This window comes from Episyrphus balteatus, chromosome 3 (genome assembly GCF_945859705.1).
Source record: "Episyrphus balteatus chromosome 3, idEpiBalt1.1, whole genome shotgun sequence".
Lineage (NCBI taxonomy): Eukaryota > Metazoa > Arthropoda > Insecta > Diptera > Syrphidae > Episyrphus > Episyrphus balteatus.
Window position 1 is genome coordinate 36000806 of NC_079136.1, and position 13418 is coordinate 36014223.

Consider the following 13418-nt stretch of genomic DNA (forward strand, 5'->3'; position numbering starts at 1 on the left):
TCTACCTTTTGGATTTGAAAAACTCGTTAAGGTTAAAAAATGATGTCAAAATAATTATCAGATAATTAAATTACTCATTTTGAAGGCGAGTTTTAAACCCTAAACAACTTTGACCAAAATAATTGTTGTTCAATATAATTTATCACTTCTTATATATATATATACTTTATTGAATATGTTCTGTTTCAATCGTTTGGCTGTGGCTATTGACAATGATTACAACGCCATATGGTTGGGACTTGTGAACCGCTGCCGTCGTCGATCGCCGTTCCCAAAATGCAGCCCATCCTCATCACGGCCTATTAAATGACATAACATAAACTAATCATCTAACATCAAATTCAACCCAGCGAAACCAATAGAAAGCAAAGGTATACTTGAACGGAATTCAAAAACATCATCCCTCGCACTCATTGTTTGACGATTATCATGAACATCATCATGATCATCGTTAAGAGTTTGAGAGCTTGTTTATTGAAGCATTAAAAACGAACAAAAATAATACAACAACGAAAAACAATCAAAAACTCCTCCGCTTGGAAGCAGTGCTTCCTTATAAGTGAACTGAATTTACAGTCACCCATGACATGGGCCCACCAAAATCGATTTGATGTCACTTTGGTGGTTAATGTGGCGGCGATGGCGGTGGTGGCGGAGATGGGCACACGCAGAAATATATACCTACAATGTGATAATAAATATTTTCAAAAAGATACACTAATAAAGCGAGGCATGGTGGATACGCTCCCACGATTCAATGACCAAATATGTCAACTTAAGACGTTTAAATGTAACCAAAGATGGACACAACCAAATAACCAATATTATGATCGTTGATCGTGGTACTGACTAAAATAGAGCCTGAGCTGTTCATCTGATCTCGATAAAATATAGTAATTTTTCTTTGAATGTAGGGAGATGACATCATCATTTTGGAAGTGTGTTTGACAATGTTGACTTTTGAAGTTGAAATAAGTGTAAAATGTACAATAGGATTCATTCGAATCGCAGGTGATCCTGATCCACATGAAAAATAAATAGAGAATGGAGATGACTTTATAAAAGTGATGTCTTCATTCATAGTTAATTTAAACAAAACATTCAGTTAGAAAATCACACTGAAAATTACTCGTTCCTCATATTCATTATGATATAAGCTGATATGCATTCTTACTAATTTAAGTTCAATATGTTGTTGAGGATATCTTAGAGAAGTAATCTTCTTTTGTTGCCACAGCACCGGAATTTGCCACTTAGAATATATGTATGCAAAAATTGAGATAAATACAATGGCAACAGCTTTTATCCACGATATCAAAGCAATATAAATAATAGAAAAGTTTCATCAGACTTGTGATGTATTTTTTTATGATTAATGACAAAAAATGAAGAAATTTTAGAAAATGGTTACTGTCCTTGGCGCTTTTGAAAAAATTGGAGACAAAATTGAAAAAAATGTTACACATATGTACGTCACAGTGACCGTGTAAGATAAATATTTCAAATTATAAAATTATAACTTTTTTGCCATATGGAGTTGGAGTTGAAATAATTCCTTCTCAACAAAAAATATCCAATCACAAAATGCATATTTATATAAAAGTACTAACTTACCTAATTTACAGATATAAACACTTCTATAAGAAGCTTATTTAATATTTAGTCATCATGTCCATCTTTTTAACTTACGGAAGCTTTAAGGTGAGAAAGATTTGAAGCCGATTTTTTTCCAAACTTACGCCATTTTTATAACTTTTGCAGCCGGGTTTTGTTAGTTATTTATTAACTTTTGGTAGAATGCCTTTTCAAAGTTTGGAGAAAATTATTGATGAAATTAAATTTCTTTTTCAATTTTAAAGCAGCATGAGAAAAAATTAATGGTTTGATGCAGGTTTATTATTTTGAAAACATGTAGATTTAATTGCAGTTGTCAAGAATTTGTAAATTATGTATCTTGAAAAAATACGGAATGGCCGAGCCGCTGAATTTTTTTTTTGTCAAATTCTTTTTAAAACTGCCCTTCCTGCATAAAGCGGGGAAATGGACCCTAAGCTCAAATAAGATTTTCTTCTGTCTCAAATGACACTTTAAAGAGAAATGTTAGTTTATTTAAATATTGTCAGAAGCTTATTAAAAGAAGCTACTCATATGATATGAATACTAGTTAATTCTGTTAGTCCTAGCCGAAGTAAAACCCCTGTGGTAAAGCTTAAATTCCCAAGCGATATTATAAAGTATTTAGCTTATAATAGAAAGTGAATTTCCAATTCATTAAAATTGCATTGGTAAGATACTCTCACACTTTATTGAAGAATTTGCCAATGAAAGACCTACCTCGATTGAATGAAACAGCCTCTAATAGCCAGTGCCACTGTTGTCATTCAAAAACTATCCACACTTCTTTTGCAGTTTATGATGCCATAAAAAGTTGACAACAACAACAACAACAACGACACCACGTGGCCTCGATCTCATGCGAAATCAGCATCTACGTGAATACGGTCAGGTTTGCAGTTTGCCAGTTTGCGCATAAAGCAATAACAACATCAACTTAAATGTCCTAATTTGATAGGTAAAAACAAATACTTAAAGCCAGCCAACAACATCGCTTTCAAATGGCAAAAACATCAATTCCAATTGAGGAAATTAAAATCTTTAATAACTTTAATAGATTTACTTGCTAGGTCCTTACAAGGCGCATGTTGTCATCTCAATTGTCACGTTGCGTCGCCACTATCTCCTCTGCTGCAGGTCGTCGCTGGCCAACGAACTACGTCGTACCGCCGCCGCCGGCTGTCGCGTTGTCGCAAAACCGTGGCATCTGGGGACCCATTCGAGCCCCTACGGCAATCTCATTGGAACTTCGAACCCAAATTGCGTATATAAGTTTAACTTTAAAGACTGTTGCATTTTTGATAGCAAAAAAGAAAACTTACGTCAAAACAACTTCAGCAGTGGCGTGAATCGTATTGGCGCACTCTTCGTCTTCCTACGAAGGACACGTTTCGACATTTCGATCGGAACTGGGACATTTATTTCATTTCGAATGGATTCATTTGATTTATTGCTTACAATTGTCGTTGTCGCATGCGCAACCTTTATGGTTGATGGGTTCATCGTCGGGGCACAAAGTTTTATCAAAGTCCAAGAGTCTTTGTTTCTAATTCGGCGATGATCATGATGATGGCGAAGTGAATTTGATGTTGTTGCTGATGTCAGCAATCACCATGAATAGTGTCATTTGGTGTAGCAGTGCACGTCACTTTGCATTTCATATCGCACTACCCACACGCCGGAGGCGCCCGCGGAACGTGTCGTCGACGTTCCACGGAACCTCGCATTTGCTTGTCGACATTGTTGTTGTTGTTGTAAGTCGTCATCATATCGTCGCAAATCCCAAACCCCATGTAATGAAATAACAACTCGTTTGCATATTAATTTAAATCCATTTCCATATGAAATGCATCTGTATATAACATATAGCATCTAGGTCTAGAGCTAAAGGTGGTATTGCTATTAGTTTTGCGGTTTGGTTTGGTATATCTATGAATCTGATGCTGATATATTTTAATGGTGGATGTAACTTTTACTTACTTAGATTATTCCTACGCACCGTGTCCTATTTCCGATTGAATTTAAAGGTGAGCTTATAATATGAAGATCTGCTGGTCTATGGTCTTGGTGGGTTTTAGTGGCGCGTGCCGCGTAGGTTTTCTTTTTTAACATTGAGCCGCAAAAATTGCATCGTTATACCACGTTATCAACTGTAATAAGTTGATTATTTCGAGTTATATAACAAGTAGTTAGGTTATGAATTTTATGATGTTAGAAGATGATTAAATTTGATGTGACTTCATTGCGTTACTTCCAATATTCAGGATTATTGCATGGTGAATGCTAAAATAAATATGATAGCAACTTTGCAAAGTTGATATTGATATCCAAAAATAAGGTCCGATAAACCTTCCATTCTTCCAGTGGCTAACTGCATGACTTACACCAATTATCTTGTTTGATGCAAACAAAAGAGGGTAAATTTATTAAAAAAACACTCATACACCACAGTGACTGAAAGAATTATATGTATTATTTAAACTTGTACAGCTACTTTTATTGAAATATAAATTGTTGTAGGTATGTTTCTATGGATCTATTTATTAAGGTACTCTTGTAGGTACATTGTGGTGGCTAGATTGCTAGCAGAGTCAACTCTGGAAGCCTTGAGTTTGTAATCAATAGATGTTTTGAGTACTGCAGCAAATGCGAAAGCTCCAGGTCAACCTAGACAAGTAAAAAATTATAATTTTTAGTAACGGTGGAAGGTGAAATTACCGTAATGAGACCTGGAAATTTGGAGCTGCACTGAAAATAAAATGCACGACTGGGTCGCACGAACTTGTTCTTAGAGTTAAAGTTGCTTAAATTTTTAAGACTTTTTATATAGAAATTTGGAAAAAAAAAATAAAATTCGTTTTTTAAAAAAATAAAATAAAATCTAAAATTAAATTGCCCTCCAAAACAAGTATGCAGTTTCGATTGATATATTAACATGCATTTTTAGAAAAAAATTTTCAAAATCGTTAGAGCCGTTTTTAAAAAAACTAATTTTTTATAAATAATTTTTTGGAAAAAAAGTTTTAAAATAAAATTGGTATGCCATTTTGTAGAAATCACTCATCAACATCTAAAAACAAAATTTCAAAAAAATTCAATGTTCCGTTTTCGAAAATTTGATTTTTCAAAAAAAAAATTTCAAAATTTTTTTAAAAATCCAAAAATTATATTTTTTTTTATTTTTTATTTTATTTTTGGTTTATATTTAAATTATATAAATGCTTCTTCACAAAAAGTTTCGTTGAAATCGAATAAGCAGTTTCGGAGATAATCGGATTTGAAAAAAACGTTCTATGGCAGGTACCGTTAATAATGATTTTCAAAAAAAAAATTTTAATTGAAAGATAGACCCTAGCTTAAAACTAACATTTGAATTTTTTAAACCAAATCGTTAGAGCCGTTTTCGAGATATTTAAATTTTACTTAAATCGGTATATGACAAGTACCGTTATTTTTGGTCCAAAAAAATTAATTCCAAAAATCCCTCTGGAGAGTCGCCAAATAACGCTACATAATAAGTTTGACATTAATCGGTCCATCCGTTTAGGCTGTAGCTCCTTATAAAGACAGACAGACAGACAGACTGACAGACAGACAGACAGACGGACTTCCGGGACCCACTTTTTTGGCATTGTCTACCATCGTAATGTCATGGAAAAATGTTATCTCAACTTTTTTTCTTTTACGAATGCATAACTTGAAAAATGTGTTTTATGATATTTTAAATGTTAAAACAATATTTTTATTATCAGGATGATATTTAAATGTCACATTTTGGAAATTTTTTTTGATATTTTATTATCATTTTTTCATATCAATTTCTCATTCCAAATTATTGAAAAATATTAAATAAAAAATTCTTAATGTGAACTAATTTAAAGGCGCTTTGTGTTTTTTCGAAGTAAAATGTATGATTTACTGAGAAAATTTGATCGGCAATAAGATTTTACTACACATAGTTTGGGAAAAAATAACAAAAACAATTATATCACCTATAATAGAAAAAATAATATCACCACTATTTTGTAAAGAATATTCACTTTCAGTAATGTTTTAAAAAAAGAAAGAAAATACTTAAAATAGTAAAAATAATAAAAAAGAAAAAGAAAGAAATATCATTATAATAAACTAAAACGTAAAATCTAGTCAACATTGATATTTTAATTGTCAAAATGAAATTTTCACTATCCACCTAAAATTAAAAAATGTCAAAATGATATGATAAAATATCAAAATTGATATTTTAATTGTTGCACGACTTTTGTCACTCAAAAATGTTAATTTGATAGCTGTTATTATCAATTTTTTTTGTCGGTGTGAAAACATTGAAGTTGTTCAAAGAAACCTGAATATGAAAATTCATATGGTTAATAATAATTGGTCAGATCTAAGCACGGTAATTCATTGTAAGGATTGAAAAGTAATGAACGTTAAATGTTGTTTTTTCTTCTGAATTACAAAATTTGGAAGTTATTTCCTGTTAATAGTTGCCCCATTTGTTTGCACATGTAGGATAAATGTAAATACTAAAATTGGGAATAAGAAAAGGCTGAAAGCACTATTCGAGCAGTGGAAAATGAACTAAAAAAAAAAATCTCCAATCTGCCGAAGCATTCATATTTTAGGTCCTCTTTTTGAGCTACAAAGATAAAAAAAACATAGCAAAACAAACAAAATTTTTGTTCATTATTGTTTTCTTCATAAGAATAAATTTATAAAACACTATGTTTTTAACACATTTATCAAAAAAAATTGGCCCCAAAGTCAACTATCATGGGTAAGAAAAAAATAATTCCATTTAAAAATTAATATCTGAGCAAAAAAAAAGATAATAACATTTTTTAAATGCAGGTACACAGAATAGCATTTCTTCTTAAAATCAAGACATTAATGAAGTTTTTATCATAAGTATTAACATTAACATGAGTAAAGGCATACAAAAGTAAGCGTTTTCTTAAATCATCGCTAAAGGGTATTAACTTTGCAGATAGAGAGTTAATGTAGAAAATTTTTTTCTTAGAATATACCCAAGAATCATCCCTCAAAATCTTCTTATCTCATCCCGGGACACCCTGTATAACAACAGAATTAAGTTATCAGACTGTCTTACAAATTATTTAACCTTTTACACCTCTTTGTTTAAGACTCCTTTAACAGGATAGGTTTGAAAAAAAACTTGGATGTCTTAAATCCAATGTTAAACAGTTTAAATATTTTGTAGTCTGACACTGCTTGGCACAACAAAATCCCAAACACCTAAATCCATTGTTAAGTTATTATGTAAACTGTCTAGTTCGTTAGGAGCTTAAAACCTAAACAGCAAAAAGAGTACAAAAAAAAAACAAACAATTAAAAAAATATCAAATGCGCCAACTCAAAAAAACAACAAAAAACCCAACCCAAAACCAATTTTCCACACAGTGCTTTGACAAACTAGTGTTTACCATTTTTGCTATCTTACCAAAGCCTTATAATAGCCTATGATCGAGACTAAGCAATAACAACAACATGACGACGCCGACGAATAACGACAACGCCACCATCGCTATCACCACCACTCACCTGATACCATTTGCATAGATTTTTGGTGAGATCACAGGAAATGCGCAATGGTTGGCTCTATAGGCCTGGGTGCTTATATTTCTTTTTTTTTACTATTTTTGTTATGTTAACGTAAAATACGTTACACACATGCACATAATATTTTATCAAGATAATAGAATTGAGCATCCTACACAACATCATTATGTGTTTTTAGTTAAAACAAACATTCCCTTGTGTTTTATTGGACTTATGGCCTAAATATTTTTTAGGTACTGGGCTTAGGTGTCTAAAGTGATCATTGTGATATGTATATAACTATATCCAAGATATACATAAGTATTGTTATCTTTTTTTTAAATTTTTATCTTTCATCATAAAAAAAATAATAAATAAAAAATTGTTCAATCTTCCTGAGATAAGAAGAAAAATTGGTACTGATTTGCTTTGTGTTGGAGGAAAACAAAAATTCAATACTTTTTCACTAGGATGACGCTGCATAAAATCTAAATGCTTGTTTGCACGCTTATAACGCAGGATGCCCATTGTCCAATCAACTTTATTCTTTTTGTATTTGTTAGGGAAAAAAATGTAAAAAAATGAAAAATACATTTTTTTTTAGAAAAACGCTTTGCAAAGCGGGCTTTGGTTTCTCTAGTTGCTTATAAAAATACACTCTGAAACAAGTTACATATAATTAAAATGAACCATATTAAGAGATCGAAATTCTAATTTTCTTAACAAAAACTTACATTGTTGAGTGTACAGTTTATTTTCTTAAAAAAATATCACTCATACACCCCAGTGTACCGAAAAATTGTTTCATTATTTAAACTTTTTTGTCAAAAATCTGATAATCCCAATTTGTTGGCTTTGTTTTTATAAGAAAAAATGTCCTATGTCCTACTTTTTTGTGATTAACATGGATTTTTGGATTTGTTATAAAACTTCTAGATATGATACGGCAACAATTTAAACAAAAATAATATTTTTTTTATGAATTATAAGCGTTGTGTAGTGCGCACAAATTTGTCGTTCACAGTTGTTTTTTGTTCTTTATGAAGTTTACGAACAGAAGGCAAAGCTGTTTTTTGAAATTATGTCTTCTTTCTTCTTTTTTTTATAATTTAAAGTTACAGATACAACTATATAAATCTATAATACTGGGAAAAATCCTTGTTAAATTATAAAATCAAATTTTGTATAAAATCATTCAAATATAAAGATCTTTTAATCAAAGCAGAAAATTACTAAGTATATTTTTAAATTTTGTTCATTCCATCCCCATTGTTCATTCGTGTATGTCGAGACTCTTGCCTTTTGAAAAAAAACTTCATGTATTTAGATGTAAATTCGAAATAAATTAAAAATTAAGATCATTCTATCAACTTTTATACAAAAATAACAAGGTTATGATTAAACTTATTTAACAACTCTTATTCCTAAACTGCATTATGGGGATATTATATAATAACACTCAACTGTTCTAAACATAGGACAGCATTTGAGTACATACCTACATACATATAATATTTTGTTTCTTTTGCGATCTGAAGGTCTAAAAAAAAACTTCTTTATTATATTAACACCTACAGCTTCCAGCAACTCTCCAATTAAAAGGAAATTATCATGAAAACCATACAGAGTATCATAGTGGGCAGTACATACATTCAAGTATTCTGGTAAAATAAAATAGTTCTTTTCTTGAAGGAATAAATTAATAAAACAAAAATAAATAAAAGCTAGAAGATATATTTATTCCAACCTGTTTCTTATTCGTTATCAAGGCGTCTATACATTTGACACTTCAAAGCCTGCCCACGTAGCAAAAAATTTCTTTGTACTTTGTTTTTTTTTTTTTTTTTTGCATTAAAGTTCTTATTTCCATCTCCAGGTCTTGTTCCAGCAGCAACACCAACCACAGCAGAAGCCTATACTAGAGAGTCTCAGTACACACCAGACATCATAAAATATTTATTACACATATTTTTCGTCTCAAACTATTTTTATCTCGAAATTCTACGATGACGCTGTCTCCTTAATGTTGTTTTGAATATCTTTTATCTGATGAATTTATTAGTTTCATCTAGGAGTTGGAAAAAAATACAAGTAAAATGTACACAGAAAAGCAATCAACATTATTTTGTTGGTTTGTGCGAGCAGAAGCATTTTTTTTTTGCATCAAACGCGCATCCTTTTGAACAAACGATAGATTGAGTTCAGAGTGCGCAATTATGTGTAAAAAAAATCATAAATGTTGTGGCATGCCCCAGTTTTATTTTTGATGTGCGCGTTGAAATTTATAGGAAACTTATGGAAATCATAAAAGTTTCGTGCTAAAATTTCCGCGTAGGTGCTTGATGCAACACCCCGAATGTCCGAAAAATGCTTGTTAAAGCCGGAAACTGTTCATATGAGTTGGTACATGCATACGTCTACAGCACACATACACTTTGGTTTGGAAATGCTTCATAGCTATAGGCTCAGTATGTTGATGGAGCTATTTGCATCTCATAGGCGTTAACCGTAAACACAATATTAAGATATGCACCATTGAAATAATGCATTATTCGGATCTTGCGGATATAGTTTCACTTTTATGATTTGTTATAAGCACTATAATGTGGGTGAGCTATAGAAACTGTGTTGTTTTTGAGTATGAACTTTATAAACACGAAACAATTTCTGCGTATCCATCAAAGCTCACTGTTTGCTATCTAATTCGTATTATTTTTACTACTTACTTAATAATCTTGGTAATAATTCAATATAAGTTCAAGTGACCTCAACTCCAAAAATTTATAAAGCGTTTCACTCCACTTAAAATAAAAATAATTTTAATAATTTTTATTATTTTTGTTACTTTTTTCTTCGTTAATCTTGGTAATAGTTTGTAAGTTATAGAATTGCTTGTCTTTTCTTTTGATATTGTTCTTTCAATATATTAACAATTGAAAATCAATTTTGCACACTTTGAACGTCCAATGTTAGCCACATTCGATTCGGAAAGTAAAAAACAATGTTGCAATTTTCATATCCTCATAACTTAGCCATAGATTTTTCAGAAAAGTATTTTGTTATCTCTGTCGAGAATTTTGAATTTTTATTTGTGTTGGTAGTTTATTATTACTCAATCAAAATATAGCTTGGAAAAAGAAAAAAACTGTAAGATATGCAAAACATATATTTTTCAATTTTAATCATTTAAATGTAATTAGAATACCAAATGCAATTATGTATAACGATTTAGTATAGAAGTTTAATTAATGAAATTTTTCCGGGACACTGTGGTGTATGAGTGATATTTAAAAAAGTATAATAAAATATTGTTTCGTTTGATTCTATTTTATACATTGAAAATGTAATTCATAAACTAATACTTTTTTGGTCCACTTTCAGTTTCTTTCTATTTTACAACAAATATTTGAAATTTTTCAAACTATAAACAAGACGAGTTTCTCTGTCTATATTTCATAGGAATGGATTAGCCTAAAATATGTTCAGCGATTGCATTGGCATTTATTCAATATACTATGAATCCATGCCTCAAATATGTATAATCACTTTTTACTCTCATTGAAAGTATTTCCTATTTTTAAATAAAATATTTTATTAAAAGTCCTCTTTAATGGCGAATCTGACAGAAGATAAATTCAATCGCGCCCATACATTAAATAGTAAAAATAAAATAATAATAATAACAAATAAATTGACATTCAGATGTTTAAGTCTTGTATATCGCCTATATAGAGTTCCACTATAAGTATCTTTAGTTTCTTCATCTCCTTATCGAATTCGAAAAAAGAATGAAAATAAAAACATAATACGCAGCAGCAGTAACAGAGCGCGTGCAGCAGAAAAAAAGGTGGAGGCCCCAAGAAAGAAGTGGGCCGACTTTTAGAGGTCGTCGTGTGCTCCAGCTCCAGCCCCGCACAAAAAACATAATCCAACAACAGCCTCCTTTTCCAGTGTCATATGTACGCATGGTGGCGGTACGGTCGAGTATTATACCTGTTATTGTTGCTGATTTTGATTCAGCAACATTCCACTATCGTTTGGTTGGTATAGGCACCATCTTGTGACGGAACTAAGACAAAGTGCAACTGTCTACTTTGTCCCAAGAGAAACAAAAAAAAAAAAAAAAAACAAATCATATCCCAAGTCCGACCAAACCAAACCAAAGAATACTACAAATTTGGTATAACTGCATTTTCAATAAAATTGCCTAATAGATTGATCAAAACAGAAATCAACTCCAACTACTAAAACAACAACAACAAACAAAATGTTGGCATATCTCGAAAGAAAACGACATTTTTAGATTTCACTTTGTTGCAATTGATTTGGATTTAAGCTCGGATTCGTAAAGTTAATAAATTAAATGTCAGAAATGGCGTAGGCCCCACACCGGCACCCACTGTCAAGCCATTGTTTGTACCTAAGCGTATTAAAATAAGATACGTGTAGGCCCAAATTGTTATTCACAATCTCTTTTTTATTTTTGTCTTTGCTGTTCAAGTTGTTGTTGGTGCCGTTGTTTCTCGAAATCAACAATTTCGCCTGTCAGTTGACTTCTTATCTTTCTACGGTGGTCAGTCAGATTCAGAAAACTTGGATATGGCATGAATGAATCAATGACATGAGTTGGAGGAGCCACCAAATCGGATCTTGTTGTGGGCGTTTGCTGATGGTTCATTCAAGATCGCTACTCACCATAATACTGTTATAGGTTAGCTCTTATGAATGAATGAGTTTATTTTTGACTGGACTGGAACTTGCGGAGGATTTCGTGTGATTTTAATTTCACCGGTTTTTTTTCTGTCGGTTGTAATAATTACTGAACCATTGGAGCTAATAAAATGGTAAAATTCATTGATTTAAAGTTTGTGTAAATTTGCCGAAAACTATAATGAATGACAAACTTTAATATTTCCCCACACCATCGCCCGTTAGTTATGTTATGTATATCTCCACCACATGGTTAAGTTTTGTGCAACTTCAGTGGCAGCTGTTTGCTGGCAAATGGCCGGATGGCGTTACATTGAACCCACGCATAAACACAAGAGTGACATTTAGCGTATGGGAAATTAATTAAGTATCAATGGCGATGAACAACATGTTTGCGGTGGTTAGTTGGATATTATTAATTTATTAAGTAATTGAGGTGGAAATCATGTCAGTGCATTTGTGAGAGCTCCACACATACCTTCTGGTCACTATATGGACACAGTTGCCATTAAATTGATCTTTTTCACTGCAAAAAGCTTGCCATGGGAAAAAATATCGACTTTTAATAGCTCTTATTGCCTTAACACGGTGTATATTGGAATTATATTTGAAATATTTTATTTGCTAATGGGTTTTCAATGAGCTATGCAGGTATCAATTACTGCTAGTGAATATGACTTCCATTTAATATGTGTCTAATGTTGCAGCATAAACTCATTTGAATAGTGTGCGACATCGACATTTGTTAAATCAGATTTTGCTTGAAAGCATAATTAATAGCAATTTTGATGTGATTAAACAAAATTAAGACACGATGCTTAAATCAAAGTGAATTGCTGAGTTAAATTATGGCATTTGGAATAATGTAGTTGATGATGTCAGTCAGATTTCATGTTGGGGTACATTATTTGATTATTTGCAACATTATGTTCTTAAAGACATATAGTACATTTTCAAAAAAGGGAAAGCTTTTTAATTCAAAGCAACAAAATTATGGACAAATTTCAAATTACTTGACTTCAGAGATATATATCAATTTCCAGATTTCAGTATTTATCAACAAATAAATTCTTTTGTTACCTATAGGTCGTTTCAAATCAAAAGTCCTGACTCTGAGTTTATTTTCTCCCTTCCAATAAAATTGAGAACAAATAAACAAAAAACTCAATTTTATTTGCTCATTGCGACAAATCAACTCAAAAATAACAACAAATCATGCTTGTTTGAATGAAAGAAATGCTAGAGAAAAAAATAAACAAACGAAAAATCTGAATTTGTTTATTAATGATTTCTATGGTGACGACTCCAAAATAATTGAAAAATAAAAATAAGATATTTACTGCCCAATTATACAAATGAAAAGATGTGAATAGAATTTTAGGTTATGAATTGCTATCATATAAACTGGACATTTCTGGTCCATCTTCATGTAGTCCTATAATAGTATGTTCGGCAAAGTTATCCCAACTGCCTTCAAATGATAAATAATTAAATAATTGTATGTTTTTTTGTATTGCCCGCGGATATGGAGTGAT